The 25,870-nt window shown below is 37.3% G+C and overlaps 1 protein-coding gene and 1 long non-coding RNA gene across 3 annotated transcripts in view; one reads left to right on the top strand and one right to left on the bottom strand.

Annotated features, from left to right (window-relative positions):
* Positions 1 to 1,233: 1,233 nt before the first annotated feature.
* On the bottom strand, positions 1,234 to 10,796 carry LOC139707708 (uncharacterized). Of its 2 annotated transcripts, none has more exons than XR_011709169.1 (4): positions 10,542 to 10,796; positions 7,833 to 7,953; positions 1,902 to 1,960; positions 1,234 to 1,789 (listed from the first exon to the last, which is right to left on the bottom strand). It is a non-coding gene; the product is annotated as an uncharacterized lncRNA (long non-coding RNA). The 2 variants fall into 2 exon arrangements; XR_011709170.1 differs by having other exon boundaries at positions 7,887 to 7,953.
* Positions 10,797 to 10,939: 143 nt separating this feature from the next.
* Slc39a10 (solute carrier family 39 member 10) overlaps positions 10,940 to 25,870 on the top strand; it is a 64,387-nt gene continuing 49,456 nt past the window's right edge. Inside the window, exon 1 of the mRNA XM_027925014.2 lies at positions 10,940 to 11,053. The gene's annotated coding sequence lies outside the window, so the exon portion shown is untranslated. The remainder of the gene's footprint in view (positions 11,054 to 25,870) is intronic.

Genomic DNA, 25,870 nt, shown 5'->3' with positions numbered 1-25,870 from the left:
AAGGGGAAGCTTAAGGTTTGTTCTCAACACATTTTAATCTCACAAAAACACAAGTAGGTGACAGCCCTGGCTATGCTTTGAAAAACCCCAAAGCATAGAAAGGAAAGGAAAAGGAAGAAAACCAATCAAAACAAACAAATCCCAGAGTAGTCAAAGTAAATGAACTCCTAGCATGCCTCTTAAAATTTCTATCTCATGAGACTTAGGAAAGAAAATCAGCATTGTCTGTTGTTACTGCTTTTTATTTGGCGTACACTAATTAAAAAAAAAAAAAAACCAGGGAGTAACATGGTAAACGTTAATTACAATGTGAGAATGCCAGAATACTTTTTGATGTACTCAAAACTTTTCTATGAATGCCAACAGTGCAGGATTATATGATTTGATTTTAGGTCTCATTTAAATTCCTGCAAAGACTTGATCTTTAGAAATGATATAAAAATGTTGTCCAATAAATAGGTAATTTTTCTCACAGTGAATATCTTCCAGTGGTAAAGTCACTTAAAAATATTTAGAAGACAAAATTTCTGTTCATTTTGTTCTCTGATCATTTCCTCAGTTAATAAATGGTGAAGTTATTCTGCTGGGGGCAAAAGAAATGAGAGTGAGTTGGGTGTCTTGTTGGATAGGATGTTGACAGGTGAAGGCTAAATAGAAAATATTAATTCATAATTCATCCTGAAAATACTATTATCGGCCATGTTTCATGCTTTGGGTCCAGGGAAGCCATTATCAGCAGCCATGGCAGTAGTATTTACTGTACCTACTTTATACCAAGCAGTGGACTGGAGGCTGAAGGGATACTACTGGCACAACCCTGCTATCAAGGACTCAGTGATTATAGGAATTCTTGGTACAGGGAATGGGATAGACTAGCAAACACAAGTACAGTGCAAATGATGTGCTGTGGGGGAAGTCTAGGTGCCAGTGCAGAGCAAGGGCTGGTCTGCAAAGAGAAAGGACAGGGAAGCTCAGAGTGATAGCTAAATGAAATCTTGAAGGACAGGTAGGAGAGGAAGGAAAGGGAAACGGTGCAGAAGAAAGGAGGCACCTTAATTAAGTAAGGAAATGCATGACATTTGAGGAAACATAACAAGTCACTCAATATAGTTGGGTTATAGAGTTGCAACAGAAAAACAATGTAAACAATGAATGCAGTTTAAACATCTTTAGTAGTTATATCAAGAAAGTATTAAGAATTCAGTGAAATTTTAATATTTTTATTTAGCCCAATATATTTAAAATCATATAATCTCAGCATATAATCAGTATGAAAAATTATTACTGATGTTTTTATAATTTTGCACTAGATTCTAGGAATCCATTGTGTGTTTTACATTTAAATCACCATCTCAATTTAGACTCTCCACTCTTCAAGTGTTAAACAACCACTTGTGACTTGTGGCTGCCATATTTTGGAAAGCACAATTCTAGAGTAATGAGATGTAAATTCACAGAGATAATATGGAATCAGATTAGATCAAACACTGTTTGTCAGGTAAATTATTTAACCCACGGGCTGTGGGAAGCTTTGGAAGTTTTATACATGACAGTAACTCAACAAGTTACTGATGGCTCTGACTTTCATTGTGGAGAGTGGATTGGACGTGAGCTTTATCAGGATCCAACTAGTTCTGCCAATAAATGATCATAACTTTAGGGGAGTGACAAGGGTGTGGTGAGATTTAAGAGTCACCAGTTCACACATGTGTAGTCCTGGCTGAGACAGGAGGATCCACTGAGCCCAGGAGTTCCAGGCCAGCCTAGGCAAAACAGCAAGACTCTGTCTCTAAAATTAAAAAGAGAGAGAGAGAGGGAGAGGGAGAGAGAGAGAAATAATTAATACAGCATAAGGAGAAATAACCTTACAGGCATTGATAGAATAAGATAAGAATGACTACCTTTCTTCTGCTCCTCTTCCTTGATGCTCCCAGGAAATATAATAAGACAATTTTGAGAACTGGGGAAAACAAGAGAAGGGTGGGAAGATGGAGAGACAATGTGATTAGTTTGGTGCATCTTAAATTGCGAGTTGCTTAGGAGACATTCAAGTGTAATGTTCATATCACAGATGTTACCTGCATAGAGATAGAAACTGAAAACATGAGATTTGCTATAGTTTCAATGTGGTTTATGCCCAAACCAAAGGTGTTAATAGTTTGTATGATGATGTTAAGAGGTGGAAGCCAGGCCTGAGGCACATGCCAATAATCCCAGCTACTTGGGAGGCTGAGGCAGGATGATCCATCTAAGTTTAAGCAACTAAGTCAGACCTTGTATCAAAATAAAGGGCTGAGGACGTAGCTTAGAGGCAAAATTATTTGCCTCACATGCACCAGGCCCTGGATTTGATCCCCAGTACTGCCAAAAATAAAATGTTTTTAAAATGCGATAGGACCTTTAAGAGGTTGGTCTACTAGTGGGTCTTTAGGTCTTTAAAGCATTAAGGTAGTTTTCATGAGACTCTGATTAGTTCTTGTGGGAGTGTTGTTATGAAAGAGCAAGACTGGCCCTGGGTCCCTCCTTGTTCTCTCTACCTGTCCAGTTCACCATGTGATCTCTTGTGTGTGCATGTGCTCTTGTCTTGATGCCATTTGTCACAGAGTAAACCAGCAAATGCAGCCCTCACCAGAGAACAAGTCAATGGGGCTGCCTGACCTTGAACTTTCAGCTTCAAACTGTGAGCTAAATAAACCTCCTTTCTTTAAAAGTTATCCAACCTCAAATATTTTGTTAGGCAATAGAAAATGGACTAATATAGGAGTGTATAAAATTTCCAAGGATGAATGTATTGAGTACGTTAGCAGTTGTTGTCCAACTTTTCTTTCCTTTATTTTATTTTTTAATGGTCCTAGAGATCAAGCGCAGGGTCTCAAGCATGCTAGGCAAGCATTCAGCTCTTTTAATCTAAATTTTAAAAAAGAATTACCTGGAAACTGATTTAAAATGCAGATTTTTGTTCCTTACTCCTCATTATGCTGGTTCAGCAAGTCTTGGAGGACAGTGGGAAACTGTACTTTTAATAAGAGCCCCTAGAGAATTTGGTGCAAGTGGTCCTTGAAGCACTCCTTTATAAACACTTGTATAGCATGATAAATAAGAGGAACCAGAAGAGGTTGTCCATGTGTACGGAAGATTGTAGAACAAAAGCTCTCTAAGAAATTAGTCAATGAGGTTTGAAAAACCAGAAGAATGCTATCTGCTATTAAAATGTGTGTGCGTGTGTGTGTGTGTGTGTGTGTGTGTGTGTGTGTGCTCGCGCTTTACAAGATTTTTATGTAAAAGACAGCAAGGATGGAGGTGGGAGATATAAGTAGGTGTCTTACTTAGTGGGACAATCAGCATGGCAGAAGGAGACATCACCCTTTGACTGCTGTCCAAGGTGTCTATCCTGGGCATGTTTTCTCAGCCCACCATCAACCACATCAACCACATCAAATTCCCTGAGGAGCTGAGGGAAGAAGTAGTTAACTGCCTGAAATGTAGCAGAGAAATCAAATACAATACCAGTTGAAAGCCACAGTTGGCTTTAGTAACTTAGGCTTATGGTAGCAATTTGTGTGACCGAGTAGGGATGGAAGCCCAACTTCAACAGGTGAGTTGCAAAGGGGATCAAGTAAGTGTGTAGACAATTCTTTTGAAGGATCTATGATTATGACAAGGAGGAAAGAGAAGGTTGAGCCTTATAGGGATGTTCACTTAGGAAATGCTTAGGGATGAATGCCCTCTGAGTCTGCCCACGCGATTTCATTTCTATTATGTGGGTTGATTCAATAATGTGAAACCATACTCTCATAGAATATATACTATCACCTCTTATACTAATTACTGGATAAACTATTGTGCAGAATAACAGTAGATGATTACTGATGATTTGAAAGAAATGCCAAGCTGGGCCAAAGTACGGTAGGTTGGAGTTTAAAGAAAGCAGAAAAATTCTGAAACTTTGAATTTCTCAGCCACCTCTTCTCCCTCCATCTCCTGCTTTTAGGGACCTGCGTGTTTAAATTGGTCATTTAATTTCACTCCAACCTTTATTCCCCTTTGCCAGTTTCCAGGGATTAGGACGTGGGCATCTCTGGGAGGGGAAGAGGTCATTAGTCTGTCTACCACACTAATCCTATTCTTCAGTTCCCTTCTTGCCTGTGATCATGCCACCTGCCTGCTTAAAATTCTTCAGAGGCTCTTACTGCCCTTGGGGTAGCATTCAGACTTCTTAAGATGGTACACAAAGGCCCTGTTTACCAGTCCTGTCTCATCTCTCTCAATCTTTGACACCAAAACCACACAAGACTGGTGTTGTTTCAGTTTCCTAAACTAAAAACCAAGCTTTCACCGATGTCATTTATCTGTGTGGGGAAACCCCACCCCACACCCCTTTACTTGTCTCTCTCCTACTCATCCTTAAAACAGAAGCCAGATGTTACTTCCTTTAGGAAGCCTACTGCTATAGACACCCATACCTATCTCTAACATAGCACTTGGCACTCTATAATTACCTCCTTAATAACCTTCCCCCTGGATTATTTAAGAGCAATAATCTCATTTTGTTCACAGGCATCTTAACTACTTTACATATTGGCTTGCATATAGCAGAAGCACAAACTTTTGCTTGAAGATATGTCCTTTCCCTCCCTTTATACTTATCTATTTTTCCAAGGTAGACTGGCAGAGAATATAGAGTCATATGAATCTGAGGATAGAAATGTTCTTTCATTTTCTAAATGAATTTCACTTTAAATCTGCTAGAATATATTTGCCTGCACCCAATCTATTCTTCATTGATTTGCATATTTGCCCTTTATATTTACATTACTAGAATTGAAGTCATGAACATGCACCTGATTCTGCTTAATTTTTAATATAACTTTACTAATATAAACACATACTTGAACAACTGGATCAAAACACTGTGAAAGGGGGAACCTTTCAACTGGATGTATAACCAGATTGGCTAACTAAAATATTAGAATAAATATCACCCTTAGAATTGATTTAAGTTCAACAGGCTGAAAGGGAAAGTGCAAAAAAAAAAAAAAAATGTTCATTGTATAAGTATCTTGATTTTTTTTTCTTTCATTTAATATTACATTTAAAATTCCCATTGACCTGTGGGCATTTACAGACTGGGAAGCTACCAGTTTAGGGTTCCTTTAATTTTCTCTTCTTTTTTTAAAATTACCAACTTTGTCAGACAAAGTAGTACAGTTGTTCCTCAGATACTGAAGTATACACGGAAGCAAGCATATAAAGCAGGGTTTATTTAAAAAGGGATATGGGATGGTCAAAAATTGGGAATCAGGTAGTCCAGAGGGGCCAAGGTAGAGTGATCCCTGCTGGAAGGGGGTGTAATTAACAACTCCCTGTAGGGAGGGAAAATTCCTGGGAGGGGTTACCTTAACAATAGGTTGGAGCTGGGGCAGGTTGTCTAAGGGTGGAGGAAGGGCTCTGAAGGAATTAACATTTCAATTCCTCCATTCTCAGGATGGACTCTTGCCTATCTGCCTAATTCTGGCTTCACAGTTATCCTAAAAAAAAAAAAAAAAATAGGGTGCTGCATACAGCCTCAACAGATGGGGCCTAAGAGAACAGGTTCAGGAGCCAGGCTGCCTGGGCTGGGGTCCTGGCTCTGCCATATGCTATGTTTTATAAATAGACCTAATGATAGTCACTGCATAGCATTGTTATAAGAATAAAGTGAATTATTATATTAAAGCATTTAATAGGGCCTGACATTTTAAACGATACAATTTCATGTGTGTAGGGTGGGAAGACTGACTATGAAACATAACTGCTTAGAGAAGGCAACTGTCATACATAATTAGGATGAAACTTGGATATAGTGAAATCATTGGAGGCTGCAGGTGAGATCATTTATGAGAAAGAAAGCCAGCCAAGCCTGGTGGGTCTTGGACTGTTAGGCACTGCCAGAAGCCTTATTCCCCATAAACATAAGGAAGTTCCTAAAACTTCTATAAAAACACATGCTATTAAGAAGTGGTTGATGAGATTCTGTGAAGATTGGAAAAAGTGGCTTATTTTATTAAGAATAAAATGTAAGAGTTTTACTTAGAAATAGTAGAAGAAAAATTCAGAAATCTCTACAAATCACCCTTGTTTTGACAATTTATTTATTGCCTTCCCTAATATTTAGAGTTCCGCTGGATTCTTGCTGTGAAATTTTTTTAATAAACAAAGGTAAGCAATATTTGCTAAGAAAAAACAAGTATGTCTTGATTTTAAAAGATATTCTTGATTGTTTTCATAAATGTCAGTTGTGAAATGGGTCTCCTTATTAATTATCTTAGAAGCCCCAGGCAAGATTTGAAATTTATTATCATGTAATGAGAGTTTTAAAATGAAGTTTAAAAATAGATTTATTAATTTCAACAAGTTTAACAAACCATTTTAAAAAATAAATTTACATGGTCACTTATTACTAATTCATTTCCATGTTGACAATTTTCCTTAAATTGAAGTGTAACCATCCTAAATACTTTTCAAATTTGTAATATTAATGTAGCTATTTTCATTCCACTATTTTCTAATTCTTATGACTAAGTTGAGTTTTGGAAGATCGATTTCTGCTGTACTGCTAGAATTCCAAAGGATCTAAAACTGCTGCCTGAAAGCATCTAGGTCCTCATGGTTAGTACTAGTGGCTGTCTGTCAAGCCTTCGGTTTTTCTTCATCTTCACATTCTGTGAGTGAACAAGGTTGACCAGAAGAAGCAGGATTGAGAGGCTGGCAATTTGTCTACAGTTTTCCTTCTTTCACTTTGCACCACACTGCCCTTAGGAATCTAGATAACCATATTTTCTTCTTTTAGAACATCCTCTTCAGAAAAGACTTGGGGCGGGTGGGGGTGGGGTGGGGTGTTACTCTCTTAGCAATAAAAATAACAAAGTGGCAGTAACTTTTCTCAAAGTTTCTGGTTTCAAGACCCACAAATGAAGGGCTAAACATGGAATTTCAGGCCTTGGTGAATAGTTAGGTTTGGGCATATAAGTCTTCCTGACACATGTGGACAAATGTGCCTTCTGCCTCTTGGTCTGGCTTTCTGAGTTGTTTTGTGAATGTATCTTCCGCTTTCTCTGGAGCCAGTTCACACTTTTATTTATGAAAAGACTCACCACAGTGAATTAATTGGAGGTTTTTGAGCTTCTCTGTTATTGTCTCTCTCCCAGTAGAGATGCCTCATGTTACAGACCTTTTGTTTGCATTGCTGGCTCAGGAGACTAAGAGGTCTGGCTACTTTAATGCTATCTTCATCCATGAAGATCATAAAAGTTAATTTTTCTTCTCTGGGTGGGAAGTTGCTTAAAGTTTTGTGTTATCATTTCATTTCTCCAATCTATTTTTGTCTTTGCAGATAGCGTCTGCACTAGCCTACCAATTCAGAATGACTTCACTTGACAGGCACATTAGTCAAATTTGTCTCTTACCAGGGTGGATTGGCTTATCTCTTCTAGCATCTCAAAAATGGTGGGCTCTGTGGAAGAGGATGGCCTCAGATATATAAGCCTTGCTCTTTAGAATAGGGTAGAAGGGCAACTGTGTTATTTTAGTGTAACTGCCACAGACCTCTCAAGGTTTGTTTATTACCACCTTCACCTTCACACTCCCCTGCCTTGCTGGGAATTGAATCAGAGCCTCCTACATGCTAGGCAAGAGCTCTACCACTGAGCTAGATCCCCAGCTCCATATATCTTAAGTTTAGGAAGTCTTGAGACTATGCAAAAAACAGTAAGACTGGGGAGTCCTAGTTTCTCAAAGAATCTGAAAAAGACTGCCCTAGGTATCCCACCTCCTCCTCTTGATAATGTCCTTACCTCATTAGATGTTAGACAGTGCCACAGGCCCCAAGGAACAGGAATGGGATGTACCTTTTACATTTCTCTGGCATCAGATCCAGAACTAGAGTTTCAAACTCCAGGCTGAAGTATATGGTATCTGAAAATAAATAGGTAGTTACTAACTTTAAGGTCAACATTTAGAACTTAACAGATTCCTGAAGTCTTCCTTTTCCAGCTCTTTAATACCCATTCTGGTACTTAATCTCCCACTTCGTACCCACACTATATCAGTATTATTTAGTCTTGCTTGTATTCTTGTCTAATGACCTATTAGACATAACCCTGTCTGAGCCAAACTTTTTTTGTCATGTGAAAATTTGATTTAAATTAAAGAAGAATTTACAGAGTTCTTTATTTTTGTTACGAATCTTGATTCATAAAAAGAATAATTGAATTTGAAAGGTCTGATTTCTTAGAATCAGTCATGTTCTTTATAGAATCCATTAAAGATTCTTATCTTCACTGTGGATGAAGACTATTTTTTCTTGTTAGAGGGAAAGCCACGTTTATGACATGGACTTCCTTCAGTTGCAGCTAAAGATCTAAGTATAAGATATGATTCTTAATCTCTACTGTAGCTGGTTCTTTTCTAATCCTTGGAAAGACAAAAAGGATGCTGGATTTATTTTATTAAGACTCCCAAAAAGGTTGGTCACATTTAAGATTTTAGATATGTGAAATAATATTGTGACTGAAACAGTGTGAATAAGCAAACAATGAAAGGTAAGCCATTTACACATAATTCAATATTATCTCTTTCTCTCAGATCCTGGAAATCATTTATACTGTTCTTGTAGTTCAAATGAGCTTCTTTATAAATCATATGAGGTGGCTGGGGGAAAAAAAGTCTTACCCTTTCAAGAAAGTTCTGTGATTCTAATATATTATAAATTCCCAGCAGCAGGTAATTTTGCATAAGCCTGAAAGTTGTTTTGTGAGATTCCTTTTCCTAGTAGGAAAAAGCAGTGCAACAGTTTGTAGCTTAATTATTTATGTTGTCTAATAATTTTGCTGTAAACCCTCCCCTAATCAATAGGCATATATTTAAATGAATATGAATGCTTGGGTAAGTTTATAAAAGCAGTAGGAGACATGGTCTCTATTTTCAAGTAGTTTATATAGTTTTATGCAGATGTAATATTTAAAAGTTAAAACAATTAGTAAAGAATAGCCAACAACAAATTAGAATAGGAGTCACTAAGAAGATCTGGATCCCAAGGCCTCCATCTTAGCAGGTATTATTAGCCTTTTGGTTCCTAAAATGTGGATATCTGTGGAGCCTTGAGAGGAAGGGTTGGGATACGGGTGTAGAGCATAGGGAAATCTTATTCTGAGCTGTAGCTGCTTCAGTTTTCAGTATTTGTTGTAGTATTTGTTGCCGTTGTCAGTATTTGGTCAAGGACTCAGCTGTATCTGTACGTACCAGCTGAACATTAGCTTTGTAAGTATTAAAATTAAAAAGCAGAGTAGCTGCCCTAAAATATAAGAAAAGCAAGTGCTCTATCTTGTTTGGAAAAGAAAAAAAGACATGTATATTTTAAGGGTACTTAAATGACTCTTAGAATACTTTAAAAACAATCCTCTCAACTTATCCACAGATCTGAGGATCATGGCCATTGTCTCCCACAGTAAGAGGCAATAGTGAAACTATCAGACTAATATGAGACTAACTCCTTCCTGCATACCTCAGGACTTCTCCCTTTGCCAGCAGGAGTAAGGCCCATGGAGTGGCTTCACAAAACACGAAAAAAAAGATATGAAAGAAGATATGAGATTTTTAATGCTGTGGCAGTAGGTCGGCATTAATTAGGTGCCTAATATATACAGAAAACAAATACACACACAAAAAAGAAACAACCTTCTTCACCAAGTAGCCACACTGAGTAGGTTTGGACCCCAATTTTCCTTTCTCCCTGTTTGTTCTGTAATCTTGGGCAAGTTACTTAACTTCTTGTGCCTCAGTTTCCTGAATAATTCCTACTTGATTGTTTTATGGGGATTAATACACATAAAAAGCACTTTGGAAGTACCCAACACATACTAATGCTTGCAATTATTATTAATCATGGTTATATGCATCCAGCTACATACCAATAAGACAATTCCAGAATTCGCAATTAAGTAAATTATGGTTGAATACAGGTAGACTTCAACATGTGCTGGGACAGGAAACAGAGTAATGAAGCAGAGATAAAATATCCAGATCCAACTTTTGAGAAAAATGTGGGTTATTAGTTGCTTAAGATGGGGATGGGAAGCGGTGGAGAGACCATTCAAATGGGAGTTATGGCATAAAAAATGCCAAGAATAAGTGCGATGCAGGCAGCAGCCCTTGCAACTTCTTGGCTGATCAGGAGTTTTTGCTCTTGGGTGTTAAGAAACAGTACATCGATTAAGGAGTAGGAAAGACTATTTTAAAGGTTGCCAAAAGTCTCAAAATGACTCTAAATGAGTGACATGTTCTCAGGACTCAACTTTCCCTTTTAGTCTTCAAAGGCCCACAGTAAGTGCGTTTTAAACGGGCGAAGCAGGGGTAGGGTCAGCTATGAAAAACTCATTGCACTTAGCACTAAGTTCACATTTTTTGCCCTAAGAGACTGAAACAGTTACTTTCACAGAGGAGGAGGAATTAGTTTAACGGAGAGATTTTACTTAGATAAGTATCCTAATTTATCAGTCTGACACCTTTTGGCCAAAGTGATTGCTCCAGGATCTTCCATTTCTCATTCGCCTGCCCAAGGCCTCAGGAACCGATCTGTAACACTGGGAGAAAAAGCAAGTGGTGAAGGGCACTCCACGCATGCGTTAGAAGCTGCCCCAACTCCCCCACAGTGTCCTTTCTTGGAACAAAACTAGCGCGGAGCCACGGGGCTCCGCAATTTGCGTAGACTCGAATTTCTATTGCTCTGACCATCCGTGTGGAATCCGCGAGTGGTGCAATTCCCTTACGCAGGCGGCGTTTCCGAAGTGAATGACTGGGTGGTGCGTGTACGCCCGTAGCGTAGCACCCATAGGCGGACGGGGTGCGGCTGCGCAGGGACCTGAGTGGGCCTAGTACGCCGCTAGCGTAGCGCGGCGTCTGACGCTCTGGCTTCCGCGACGCATTTAGCGCAGCCGGCTTTGATGAATACACGATTTGGTGCAGCCGGGGTTTGGTACCGAGCGGAGAGGAGATGCACACGGCACTCGAGTGTGAGGTAACTATAAAACCCCGATTTGTTTACATTCCCTCCCCCAGAACCGGCCCCATGCGCGGCAGAGGCTGCGAGTCCCGGGACGGCGTGGGGGAAAGAAAGGGAGAACAGAACCGGGTGTCGGGGCTGGGTCCCTAGGGGATCTGGGCGCTGGGGCTCCCGCAGCGGCTGCAGTCGGCGGCGAAGGCGAGCTGGAGCAGAGCGCGCGGTGGGCAGCGCATGGGGCGCCGCGGCTCCTCGTGTGCGCTCTGGGCTGCTGCGGGCCGCGGGGTCGGCGGCCGGGAAGCGTCCGCCCCGCGTGCTGGACCGGAGTCCCTCTCGGCCTCCTGTGGAGGCTGGGGTAGCCGCGCGGCCCGCGCCGCGGCGGAGGAGTGACCGCTGGGCGGGCGGCGGCGGTTAGGGGGCTGCGCGCGGGCTTCCTAGGGCCGCGGTGGCGTCGCCAGCGGAGAAGGGGACCCTGTGGCCCGAGGGTGGGAGTATCTGCAGGTTGTCTTCGGGGGACTGGGCGACGAACGCCCCCGATTCTTTCTCTGCAATCCTTCCTTCTGGTCCGAAAAGGGCTGGGCAAGGGGACCCCGGGATGGAGCGTCCGCGCCACTCTTCCGGCATCAGGAGACTAACGGACGGCGGCGTCTGAGCTTCTACTGCGGGGGCCTCGTGGGGGCTTGTTTTCTCCCCGACCAACTGAAAAGCCTAGGCGGGGCGCGGGGGAGTGAAGATTTCAGCCTGTTGGGGTCCTGGGAGCTGAGCACTCGGGTGGGGCTAGGCCGTGGCGGGTGCGGAGGTGGCGCGGCGGCCCGGGCTTTGTTCCTGAAAACCCTTAAGTGGAGGGCGATGTGGGGCGCGGTTGGGGGAAACTTGAGGGGGCTCTGCTCTTCCAGCTAGGAACCTGCCGAACTCCTAGCCTCTCCCATGGGATCTTCAGAATGCCCCAGCTAAGAAGGGGGCTTTCTGAGGGCTCGGGCGACGTGACGTTGAAGGTCTTCCTGTGTCTTCTGTAAAGAAACGTTCACGTGGGAGCCTGTCCTCGTGGGCTGCCTTTAAGGAGCCGGCACGTGGAAGAAAGAGCCCAGTAGGACCCGCTGCCCTCAGTTGCAAGGGGTCCTTCACTCAAGTACCTGTTATAAGTGATGAAGAGTGACACAAAACAAGTTTAAAAGAAAAAAAAAGTGAACCTATTATTTTATTTGTCTTTTTCACTGTTGCATTCCAGTTCACCTTGCAACTGAGTCATCCCTGGAGCAAAAGTAGCATGTGGCAGGTTTATGTTCTGTTTTCATTTTGGATGTGTATCTAAATTGTATATGGTAAAAAAAAAAAAAATAGCAAATAATACATTGGAAAAGCTGGAGCCTTAAGTTAATGGTAGTAATGAAATTGAAAGACTTGACTCCTGTGTACTGTTTTATATTAGGACTCCCTGTGTACAAATTGAGGACCCCACTGTGAGTCAGTCATTTTTTTCTGGTCCTTGGGAATCCATGCCTGACGACGCACATCCTATGTGCACTGAACATTCCACTAGGGAGAGAAACGAACGATATAAATTGTGGGAGATAAATCCTGTAAAGAAAATAAAACCACGTGTTGACAGGCATTTTTAACATTCTTGTGTAGTGAAACTCAGACTAATGTGTTTTGTGTTTTGTTTTATTTTTGTGATACTAAATATTTTTGACCCCAGGGCTTGGTTCGTGCTAGGCCAGTGCTCTGCCACTGAGCAACATCCCCAGCTCAAGACTAATGGTTTTTAAATGTAATAAAATACGAAGGGTTACAACAAAAACCAATTGCATAGAAATAGTTATTGAGTTGTTAAATATTTATGATGAAGTAATTCATGTTTTAGTAAATAAATACCAACAGAAGTGGCTGATCTAATGACTAATTTGAAACTAATGGAGAACTGTAAATGATTTTTTAAAAAATGATTTTTTTTCTGGATATTTCCTTTTGCTACAATTTTGCCTTCTACATGAATACTAAAGGAATGACTACATTTCAGTGATTATATTTACCCTACCCCAATTCACAAACCTGCATTCTGCCAGTGGACTCTTTGTTTAGAATCCCTGTGCAAGGATGACTTTGGTACTACGTTTTTCAAAAATGGTTAGGGAAGAGCTCTTCTGATGTGACATCAGAAATATATTGCACAATAAGCTGTGCAGGTCTAGTATCCCTTATCCAAAATGCTTGGGACCAAAAAATCTATTTAAAAAAATATTTGCACATACATAATATCTTGGGGTGGGACTCAAACCTAAACAAAATAATTTATATTTCATATGGGCCTTACACACAGCCCAAATAATTTTATATAATGTTTTTCTTGTATTTGCTTTTTGACTGGGACCTGTCAAACAAGAGGTGATTTGTGAATACACTGTGCCATATTAATGCTAAAAATATTCTGGATTTTCATTTTGGGGATGGTCAACCTATTCTAGGTTTTCCTGTTACCAGTTTATATTCCACTAACAGCTTCAAAGCTGACATAAATTTTCCTTATCTAAATTTTTTTTTTTAGTTGTTAAATCTTTATTTTGCTTATTTACATGTGGTGCTGAGAATTGAACACCAGTGCCTCAGACATACCAGGCAGGTGCTCTACTGCTGAGCCATAGCCCAGCCCCAAATTTTCCTCATTTTTGAGCACCTGATTTGAAGTACTTTGAGGAGGCTTTGAGTTTCCTCTATGGGTACTGCTCTAGGGTTTTTTTTTCCTTAGATGCTTTATGGAGAAGATAGGATATGAATATTATAGCAATGGAAATTATTCAGCAGCTGGTATGATCATTTGCTTTTTTGTTGTTTTTTAAATAGTAGTGTGCTTAGAACCCAGGGGTGCTCTGTCATTGAGTTACATCCTCTTTTTTAAATTTTGATATAGGTTCTTACTAAGTTTCCCATGCTTCCTTGCTTTTCAGTCTTCAGCCTCCCTAGTAGCTGGGGTTACAGATGTGCAACACCATACTGGTAGATCATTTGTGCTTTTTTTTTTTTTAAATTGGCACCAGGGATTGAACCCAGGGACGTTTCACCACTAAGCCGCATCCCAAGCCCTTTTTATTTTTTATTTTAAGACAGAATTGCTTAGGACCTTGCTAAATTGCTGATGCTGGGTTTGAACTTGAGATTCTCCTGCCTCAGCCTCCTAAGTTACTGATATACACAGGTGTAATACCGCCTGGCTCACATTTGCTTTTAATTAAAGAAAATTTTACTTTATTCTCCCAAGTAATTGGAACAAATTTAGGGCTTTGGAGTGAGATTAAAAGTTCACAACTTGGGTCTGCTGTTAACTTGTTTGGTTTACCTTGAGTCAGTTCCCTTAATCTTATTTGTAAACTTCTAACTACTGTAAAATTTACTATGAGTTTTTTGTGACTGTTAAATGATAAGATGATCCAAAATGCTATAAGCACTTAATTCATTTTACCTTTTCTACACAAGTGTTTCCCTATGATGATCTGTAGTTGTTGAAGGACTCCTTTCTCTTTTTCTTTTACCTTCATATGTGATAACCACCCCTCAAAATGAGATTTGATAGTTTCTTAGTGGGCCTTTGCGAGGATACAGTTATCCATCCTATTTTTTTTGTCCTTTTAACTCATATGTAAGAACCATAGGATTTTTCCTCCCTTGTTTCTATTCTATAATTTCATGTGTACATTTCATATCCCCTGCCAAACTAAATTCCTTAAGCTGGGGGAGGCATACTCTAAAGCTTATAGTCACATAGTATTCATTACACATTCATTGTATGTGCAAATTGTCAAACCCTTTAATCAAGTTCAAAATGTTAATTGAAACAATTTAAATTTAGCATTAACCTAAGGGAGAAACTTTGGATTAAAATGTCAGCCTTATGTATATAGCGCTTCCCTCAAGAATGGAAATGCCATGAGTTTTGTTTTATATCAGAGGGACATTATCACTGGTGCATTTTAAACTGTGATTCACAAGTTGGATGTAAAAGAAGCTGAACAGAAAATGAAAGAGAAAAGTAGGCAGTCAAAACAAGTTTCTTGCATTATAACAAGTTTAATAATCTTAGGCCATATTCATTATAGTTTAATATTTTAAAAAATACACTTTAGGCAGAGAAGATGTAATTCAGTGGTGGAACTCTTATCATCTCATCACAACAAAAAAGAAAGGGAAAGAAAAAAAGTTTACATGTCCAGACTGCCAGAGTAAACCTCATGCAGTTTTATGCTGCCCCCTAGTGTTTGTTTCTCCTTAAAGTTTTCTTGAACACAATTTACAATTTCACTTACACATGTTCCCAAAATGAGATACCCTTTAAGATACCAATTACGTTTAGTATCTCATATCTAAGCTAGCTTTGGGTTTTCTTCAGCTGATTAGTATTGCTAGTAAAATGGACATAACCTTTTAAAATTGGTTAATTTTGATTATTTTTAGCCTTCTGTTTTCCGACTAGGGAACAAATTGGGTGTGGAGGTGGAACTGTATAACATCACCAAATGACCTTGCAATAGTATATGTGTTTTTTTCCCAAACAGGAAGAAAGTAATGTTCATCTTTGAAGTTAGCTTTGTATATGATTGATAGCAATTTTATTCATTTAATCTGGGCTGCTGCTTGTCTTGGAAATATAAAAATCTACTTTCTGGCTTACTTTAGTCCCATATATAACCTTGAATTGTTTTGACTGTACTGATAATAAAGTTTGAAAATGTCAAATTCACATCATGAGCTTTCTAAAAATTTATTTTGAACTATGATTTATGTAGAATTATTTTTGAAAAAAAATAGGATTTCCTATAGTCATTTATGTAAACTCAGATTATAGGTTTTAGATTATACCAGTTACCTGTATTCCAAACTATTTTTTTTCCTTTTCATCCTCTAAGTTCTGCAGGTTGGCTACACAATGACTTGTAGATTTTTCTAAACTAAATATATTTTCAAACAATAAAAATATTGGAATATTCAAAAGTATGGTTCATCAGATACGAAACAATTTACAACTGAAATGAAAAGTTTTAGATAACAGCATTACTGAAATTATTTCAGGTCAACTACTTAGGTTGTCATATCAGTATTCCGAAATATAAAATCAATAACCTATTAAAATTGTAATATCACATTAACAGTGTGAAATGTTATTTTCTTATTATCAGAACATAAGGATTTTAGATTGGATATTTAATAGATTTTTAATGTTCAAAGATGTTAGACTAGGATGTTAGTGATAGTGACAGGTTTGTGCAAGTAAAAGGATAAAATCTTGTATAAGTAGTGTTTAAATGACTTTCACAATCTAAAAGTTAAGGGTAGATGATTTTATAATTACCTAATTTTGTAATTACTCATTTTTTAAAGATATTTTTGCTGCTGAAAAAGAGGCAAGTATTAGATAATATGAGTCTCTGTATTAACATTTCTAACAAGCATAATTTTATCCTTAAACTGTACCTACTTTGGAGTGACACCCATCTCATTCAGAAAAGGCTTTTAGGGATGAGAAATTTTTTTAGTTTTAAAGTATTAGCTTCTCCTACAGTTAGTTGTTTGCTGAACTAGTTTTTTGTTTGGTTTTTAAGTGTATAGATAAACCAATGGTCAGCAAACTATGCCCCTTTATCTCTTTGTAAATTGTTATGGGAACATAGCTTCCTCATTCATTTGTGTATTATCCATGACTACTTTTGTGCTATAATTGTCAGACTTGAGTAAGTTGTGATAGAGACTTTAGGACTACAAACCTTTTAGTTTTAATACCTGACCCTTTCAAGTCATCCAACTCTTGTATCCTGTGTGGGTGGGTGGGGTGGGTATTGGGGATCATACTACCTAAGAGTGTTCTTTCTCTGAACTGTGTTGTCAACCTTTTTTGATTTTATTTTGAAACAGGATCACACTAAATTGCCCAGCCTGGCTCCTTGGAACTAAATCTTAATTTTCTGCCTTATTACACATGTTGCTTTTATTTTAAATAGTTACATTGTTTTGGAAACTATATGAGTACAATACTTGAGTAACAGTGTTTAGTCAAATGATAGGTGATAATGTAAGCTCTCAGGTGTTCTTAATCTAAATAACACAGAAACTTTTCATCTCTTCCCCCTTTCCATTTTTCCTCTACTAGAGAAATAGACCTTTTTTGTGTATGGAGTTGGGAAAGGACCGTAAAACCCTGGGTCTTCAACCTCTGTCACTGTTTCCTACTACTACTTATGAAACATGTTAGTTTATCTTCTCTAATTGAAAAGTTGGTTGTGTCTTGTAACTTATTCACAACAAAGAATGTATCATATTTATTTTTATGTCTTCTCTCTGCCTGTCTTCTTTTTCCTTTCCCTTCCTCCTTTTTATCCTTTTACTTGAAAAAGCAATATATAATTGTGTACTAACAGGCCTGTGAACAAACAGTTTGGTATACTACTTTTTGTACACTGTATTGAAGATGAATCATTATGTTATTTTGTTTACGTATAATCAGTATACTTCGCATTATATTACAGAGAAACATAAACCTCTTGATTGGTTTGTATACCTTGAAAATTTGGTTTGTATACCTTGTCTATATAAATGGAATAATATATGATTTGTTGTTACACTATGAAATGAGATAAGTAAAACAACATAATTTAGGAAAATATATCTAATTATAAGAGTATTGTGGCATTATATATAAAACTACATGTAACAACAATGACTTTAACGTGATAAGTATATATGTTATAAAGCAGTGAGGTCAGGTTTTCTCTTCTCATGGGCCCCTTTTTGGTGGAGAATATCACTTGACTTCATAACTTTTTAATGTTCGGGATAGACCTTTTCATTCTCTTAAGAATTTGATTTTAAATTAAGATATTCTACTATTCTCAAGTAAAGTAATTCATAAAGTGAATATAAAACTAATGTAAATATAAACTTTATTTTTAAGAAACTGATCATACCAATGTACAAAAATTGAAGAAGGAAATCAGAAATTTAGGCTAAAAATGAATCACTGAAAAAGGCTTTTAAGAAAAAAAGTTTTGTTAAATCACTGTAAATATAATTTTATGTAACATCATTTATAAAACAACTGCTAGGACTTTTCCTATGAAGATTAAAAAAATTTTTTTTTTTAGTTGTAGTTGGACATAATACCTTTATTTTATTTATTTGTTTTTATTTGGTGCTGAGGATTGAACCCAGCGCCTCGCACATGCTAGGCGAGCACTCTACCGTTGAGCCACAACCCCAGCCCCTCCTATGAAGATTTTTGTCTAAAAACAAGTACTTGAAAGTATTTTTGAGGCTAAGACATAAAGTTTTTTGGTTAACCATAAGTATGTATAAGTGTCAGGTGTTAGCAATGGAAGTTTTCTTTTTTCCCCGAAAAGGAAAAGTCAGAGGTCTTAATTCTTTAAGGGGTCATGTTATTTTTAATTGCATTTTTTTTTTTTTTTAAAAAAAGACTATATATTAAATCTGTGGGGGGAAGAGCTTTTTAAATTTAGAAAGAGTTTCATTTTATTGACATGAAAGCACCTGTAATGTCAGGGAAAACATTGTAATCAAACTAAAAAGGCACTCCAACAGAACTGAAAAATGCACAAAATATGACCAAGTTATGTTATAAAAATTCATATATTGCTAACAATATTGGAGCATCAGGACTAATTTTATAAACACAAAATAAGGCAAGATTTTTTACTAATTCCAAAATTAACAATACTGAGTGTTAATGAGAGTACTATGATCATACTGCTGGTGGCAGTATAACCAAGTTTAATTTCTGTAGAAAACAATTTGGAATACTTTCCAGGTACATGGCAAGACCTAAAAAGTGTTAAAATTTTTTTAAACTTTCTCACATTTTGTAATTAACTGTAAGGAAATTACTAAAAATTACCTAAGTTGGAATTGCAGTGTTTGCATATTGTGATTAAACTCTACCAATAAATGTATTTGAAAATCTTGAACTGTATGTGATTTTCTTCCACTTGTGATGTGATTTTTATTAGTTTATCAGCTAAAATTTTTTAAGATATTTGATTGTTTTTAGCCCTTTGTTTTTCAGCCAAATTTAAATATGAATATGGTTTAAAGAATCAAATAGTATGTGAGCACTTTGAGGATGGTGGAAACCAGTCCTCTGAATTCTTTTGTGTCTGCTTAAATCAGGAACCCTTTTAGTTCCCTTAGTTAATTCTTTAGCTAATTACTATCACATCTCCAAATAACATGTTCATTACTTCTTGTTGACTTTCAGTTTTAGTCATTATCTATTTAATGAACGACTTAAGTGTTCTCACTTCTCTGCATACCTTCCCATTTCCTACACTCCAATTCCTCAAAATTTAGAATATTATTTAGTGTTGTATTATGCTATAAATGTTACAACTGCTCTTTTGTAGTAAACTATTTTTCCTTTCCTGCAATACCTTTTTCCCGGCATTAATAATTAAAAAAATTAATTGTAACTCTTCGACATATCTATATATCAAAATCTATACCAGCTCTGTGCTTTGGAATATAGCTCTGTAAAGGAAGATTCTATGTTCAGTTATTTATATTTATATTAGTAATTGTTAAACTTGGTAAAGATGTTATTGGACTGGTAATTGGTAATTTGTTAGTAAAAAATAAGTAGCTTTGATATTTGGGTTACATTTTTGTAAGAGCCTGCTAAATGACTGCACTCTTACTTTGTTCAACAATTAAGATGACCTTGATGATTCAAAATAATTATAAGGACAGCTAAAACTAATTGGGCAGAACGTTTCCATGGTAGGGAAGAAATAGCCTCTATGTTGTAAGCAACATCAGAAAATGTCTATGTTATGAAAAGACTGTCCTGGAGATTCTGTGATCATTGCCTGCCCCCAACCTCATAAATATCATTTTAACTGGCAGTTATTATGAATGGCAAGCTGGTCAGTGTTAGGGATATGTTAACAATGATAGAATATTGAAAGAGGAAAACATAGAGAAGTGAAGATGGTGGGACGATAAAGATTTGAAGCAGTGGCAACAGGTATTCTAAGTATGAGGGCAACTCATCTTCATCATCCATGTTAATGGAGACTTATATACATCCAGGATGGAAAAATTTTTGAAGTCTGTTTACTGAAGGAATAAAATCATAAATATTTGGTTAATTTCAAAAAGCATTTCAGTATTTAATAACTAATAAAGGCACCCCAGTTAGTGCATTTATTAATCTTAGATGTTCTCTGTATTTTCAAGTAGTAGAACAGACATAGCAAAATTATAGGTAACATTCTGTAATAGGCTTCCAGATCCGTATAATGAAAGGTTGAAAAGCAGAAATGCAGATAGTTGTTCAGACATTTAATGTGAAAGTGTAGGTTTGCATGTAAATGTTTAGAATACAGTAACGATGGATTTAATTTGTTGATTGGGTACCTTAAATCAAGATATAAATGTTTCTAGACTCTGACTTTTTAAAATTAGTAAAACAGGACAAACACTGAATTATTGACAAATTCAAGCAGTGTGCATCCTGTTTTCATATGAATGAATTTCAGTGGAAAGGTAGGAGATTGCCTGAACTGTGCCTTTTCCCCCTCCTGGAGGAGTTTCACTGGCATTCTAAAGTGTGAATATAACTTTAGTAGATTAGGTAGCTGTGAAGTGGGGTACAAAAAAGCACACCATGAAGCTATAAGAGGATTATGTGTTTCCTACTGAGAACTCATTACTACAATACTTTTATCCCTGGAAGAATTTTACAGTGTCAGTGAAACTGGTAAGTTGTGGTGAGTCTTTCCAACTTGTATTCAAATACTAGTGAAGTGGAAGCCTCCTGTAATCTAGAGCTGATCTTGGATGTGCTAATTAATGCTGCATGTGCTCTTGGAATATTGTGATAGCATTCTTTCAAAGGAATCACTACAAAGGGATTTTGCCCCCTGCTTCTGTACTTTTTTATAATTTCAGTGAAAGATGCATAATCCTACATCCAATAATGGTAATACCTTAGGTTGAGATACTTAACTACTTTCCGAAGTAGTTTCATATCCAATATTTCTGAGGGGAAACAGTGAAAGTACTGGGATGAACTCAATAAAAAGGTTTCTGATTCCTGATCTATGATACTGAATAGAAAATAATACATTTGGTGGATGCATCAGAAATGGGGATGAAATTCAATTTATGTTACTATTAATAACTTGCACTTAAATGGCTTTTAAATATTATAAAAATGGGAAAATAACAAATATTAAGTGGTAAGACTTTTACCACTTAAACGGTTAAACCTTATTATCTGGTTATTTTAGTGACTGAAAAATGAAACATTACTAGTCTCACTTTGTAAGTGGTAATAAGATTTAAAGACACTGTGACTTGCCCAAGGACTCATAGCTAATAAGTAGCAGTTCAGTTTCTAACAGAACTTTGACTCCTTGACTGACAGTTCTTCATTATGTGAAGAAGTCTCATTGCTTCTCCTCACTTACTCTGTACTTTTATTGGATCACAAAAGGAAACTAAACTGATGTATGACTGCCTGCATTCTTGTGAAGATTGATTGAACCCACTCACTGGTAGAAATGCTAGCTGTGTTTATGTAATTGAAGGTATAAATAAAGCTGTTTTTTAACCATTATTTAAAGAAATCCTATAATGAAACCTTTAAAACAATGAAGTCCTTTATAAAATTAGGAAACTATATATAGTATTCAATGGACTTTCACATTGTTTACTTAAAGCATGATGTATTTATATGATCTTGTTTGGGGGTTCAGTGATTTGCTGCATTCCTAAGCCAGAGGGAGACCTGACTTCTGGAAGTCCCAGGAAATGAGATCTGGTCACTTGCTCCCAAAGCCAAATGGAAAAGTAATGGTGAAAGACAGGAAAGGCATTTATTTAATGTAGCCATAGTGGGAAAGTGGCGGGCGGGTGTGGGGGGGTGGTGGTGGTGCAGGGCAGATCTAGTTCCCTCATCCCTATCTCCCGAAGTACGAAGTACTGAACCTCATGTTTCAGGTTTAAGTAGAATTGGTACAAGGGGCAAGGAGGTATGAACTATATAACATACCGACAGAAAAGTACAGAAGTGTGAGGTGTAAAACTCATCTTTTTTTTTTTTTTTTTTTTTTTTAGAAAGAGAGAGAGAGACAGAGAGAGAAAGAGAGAATTTTAATATTTATTTTTTAGTTTTCGGCGGACACAACATCTTTGTTTGTATGTGGTGCTGAGGATCGAACCCGGGCCGCATGCACGCCAGGCAAGCGCGCTACCGCTTGAGCCACATCCCCAGCCCCACATCTTTTTTTTTCAATGGGGATTGAATCCTGGGACTTATGCATGCTAGGCAAGTATTTAACACTGAACTACATCCCCAACCCTTTTAATTTTTATTTTGAGACAGGGTCTCACTGGGCACAGACTGGGCTGGAACTTAGGATCCTCCTGCCATAGCCTCCCAAGTAGCTAGGGTTACAGTCATGCCACCACATCTTGCCAAAACTCAACCATTTCCTCAACCATTTTCACCAGCTCTCAAGTGAAGAAATAGAACTTTACTTACAACCCAGAATTCCACACATGCTATCTTCTAGTCATTCCCCACATCAAGTATAACCACAATTCTTACTGAATATTTGGTTCTGTTATTAATGTTGAATACAGGATAATATTAGTTAACTTCATTTTTTTCTTTGCATCCAAAGCTAAATATTTTCATCAAAAATAGTAATAATAAGCATGATGGTTAAATAGCTTTATTGTAAATTAATCCTGCTCTTAGTGTAGAAATTATGCAATGATAGAGTACTTAAATTTTTAACTACAGTGTTATACTGGAAATCAACAGCAAAACATGAAAATAAACTTGTGGCAGCAACTACTAGTTATTTAAGAGAATTAATTCTTTGATTTGTTGTGCACTAGGTTTATACATTGGTGTCTATAGCACCTAATATAAGTCTTGGGTGGATAGCTCAATATATATTTGCCAAATTGAAAAAGTACTCTCAATTATAAAAGTTAACATTTTTGCTGGGCATGGTGGTACACACCTGCAATCCCTGTGGCTTAGGAGGCTGAGATAGGAGGGTCACAAGTTTAAAGCCAGCCTCAGCAACTTAATGAGGCCCTAAGCAACTTAGCCAGACCCTGTCTAAAAAAAAAAAAAAAAAAAAAAAGCCTCGGGATGTAGCTCATTGGTAAAGCATTCCTGGGTTTAAATCTCCAGTAACAAAAAATAAAAATAACATTCTTAATTTAAAAAATCTGGAAAACTCCAAAACAAGAAACAATATTTTGGCTAGGGCAAAGCTGAGTTCTGTAAAAGCCAATGTTTAGATTTGAATGGTATATGGAGTTATGCAGCATTTCCCCCATTCTTGTCTCCACCCTAAAGATGCTCTGCGCTGCAAATAGAAAAGGATTTTGTGGAATGCTGTAAGTTGCTGGTGAGACTGTATTTCCTAGCTTCCTGGTTGATTGATGGCATGTGGCCAAGCTCTAGCCAATGGAATATGAGGAGAAAGTGCAATTTCTGCTTCCCTTGTTGATGAAGATGAAAATTTCTGAAACTGGACTTTCTTTTTCTTTTCCCATTATATAGACTAATTTATGTTTGTGTGAATGCCTGGTGCAGAGTTGTCCTCAAACCTATACAGTCATCTTAGACTGCTGTTTTAGGTTTGTTTGATTTGGGGGGATTATTTTTAAGAGCAAACTTGAATCTTGATTATTTCTTAAGCCACCTTCGGGAGAGGTGTTTGCAATAGCTGTTTAGCTGGTGCAAACAGGTGCATACTTCATTCAAGTTTTTTTTTTTTTTCTTCCTCCAGTAGTGAGGATTAAACCCGTGCCTTGCCCATGCTACTGAAGTGCTTTACCACTGAGCTACATCCCCAGCTCTTTTTATTTTGAAACCGAAGTCTTCTCAGATCAGCCTCCTGAGAAGCTGGGATAATAGGTGTGTGCCACCATCCCTGATTCCAAGTAATTCTTACGAACATATCTGCTGTAGTAGTTCTAAATTAAGTTGCAAAGTTTATGAATTATTTATTAAAATACTTAGCCAAGTTTTAAGACTACTTTTTTGATGTCACTTGTGCCCTTGCAGTCCTGTGTTCTTGTTAATATAAAGGATTAGTGGATTTGAGATATTTAGAATCTTTGCAATAAATTGAGTATTTTGCACAATTGAATGCTATGCATTTAAAAAAGAAAGACGTACACTATCCATAGTATTTGTGTTTTGTGGAGTCATTCACTTTATGTTATCTCATCAACATATGCATATGTTGTATATGGTCTTATTTCCACCACTGGTACTTATTCATTTGACAGTGAGATAGTATGAAGGAACTGAAGGAACCTCATGACATTTGTGTTTCAAATGAGTGGAATTACACTCAACATCAATTTTCAGTAGCATCTTCTAATGGAAAACCAGGATAACTGAGGAAATATAACATTTAGAAGCTAAAGGAAAGTGTATCTTCTTGGTTTGTAGTAATTTGAATCATCCACACCCCTAAACCTTCGTTATCGTTAGTATACAACTGATATATATGAATTTAATTTTTTATTGGCACATTATAATTACATATACATTAATTGGAGCATATTTGTACATACTAATAACAATTTTGATCAGATTCATTCCCCAGTATTTTTTCTTTTCTCTCTGCCCTGACCCCCTTTCCCTACTCTACTGGTCTTCCTTCTGTTTTCATAAGCTGTCCCACACATTTTATCCTTTTTTTCTTTCTAGTTTCCACATATAAGAGAAAACATACGACTCTTGACTTCTAAGTCTGGCTTATGTTGTGTAATACTGTCACATCCCATCCATTTTCCTGGAAATGACATAAAAATTCATGTATTTAAAATGGTGAGTTTTTCCATGAGACTGTATAAGAAATTGAAATGTTTGGATTAAAAACAAATAGTTGGGCTGGACATGGTAGTGCATGCCTGTAGTCCCAGAGGCTAAGGAGGCTGAGACAGGAGGATCACTAGTTCAAAGCCAGCCTCAGCAAGGGTGAGGCACCTACATAACTCAGTGAGACTGTGTCTCTAAATAAAGTACAAAATAGAGCTGGGGGTGTGGCCCAGGGGTTAAGTGCCCCTGAGTTCAATCCCCAATACCAAAAAAAAAAAAAAAAGCTGGCTGGGTGTGGTGACATACACCTGTAATTCCATTGACTTGGGAGGCTGATACAAGGAATCTCACATTCAAAGCCAGCCTCAGTAACTTAGCAAGGTAACCTAGTGAGACCCTGTCTCAAGAAATGAAAAGGGCTGGGGATGTGGCTCACCATTTAAATATTTTTTACAAACTGTTTGTTAAAAATGTTAACCTATACAAACCACACATAATTTAACAGCATTTATTCAGATAATCATAAGGTTCAGGTGACTATTGTTTTAATAGAAGTGTTTGGTTATTTATCTGTATAAATAGTAAATCTTAAACTTTAGCAAGCTTACATCAGTTCTTACTAGTAAAGCTGAATAAAACACTGCTGGGCTCTACCCTCAGAGTTTCTGATTTATAATAATTTGCATTTCTAAGTCCCAGATGATCCTGCTGCTACTGCTGCTACTCTTACGATGCAGTTTGATTAACCACTGATACAGGTTATGTAATACCTTTCCAAACTTAAAGAAAAGCACATAGAACAATAATTAACATGTGAATCTCATTATCTTACTTTCACAAGATACCCAAAAGGGAGGTATTTTGCATGTTTAAAATTTTTGATAAATGATACATCTTTTTGTAATTTACTTTTTGTATTATGTTTTTGAGATTTTTTTTGCATGTGTGTTCCTTCATACAATCATAACTGCAGTGTTATC

This window comes from Marmota flaviventris, chromosome 11, assembly GCF_047511675.1.
Source record: "Marmota flaviventris isolate mMarFla1 chromosome 11, mMarFla1.hap1, whole genome shotgun sequence".
NCBI classification, from domain to species: Eukaryota; Metazoa; Chordata; class Mammalia; order Rodentia; family Sciuridae; genus Marmota; species Marmota flaviventris.
Note: the sequence above shows the minus strand (reverse complement) of the source record. Positions and strands in the feature narration are given on the sequence as shown.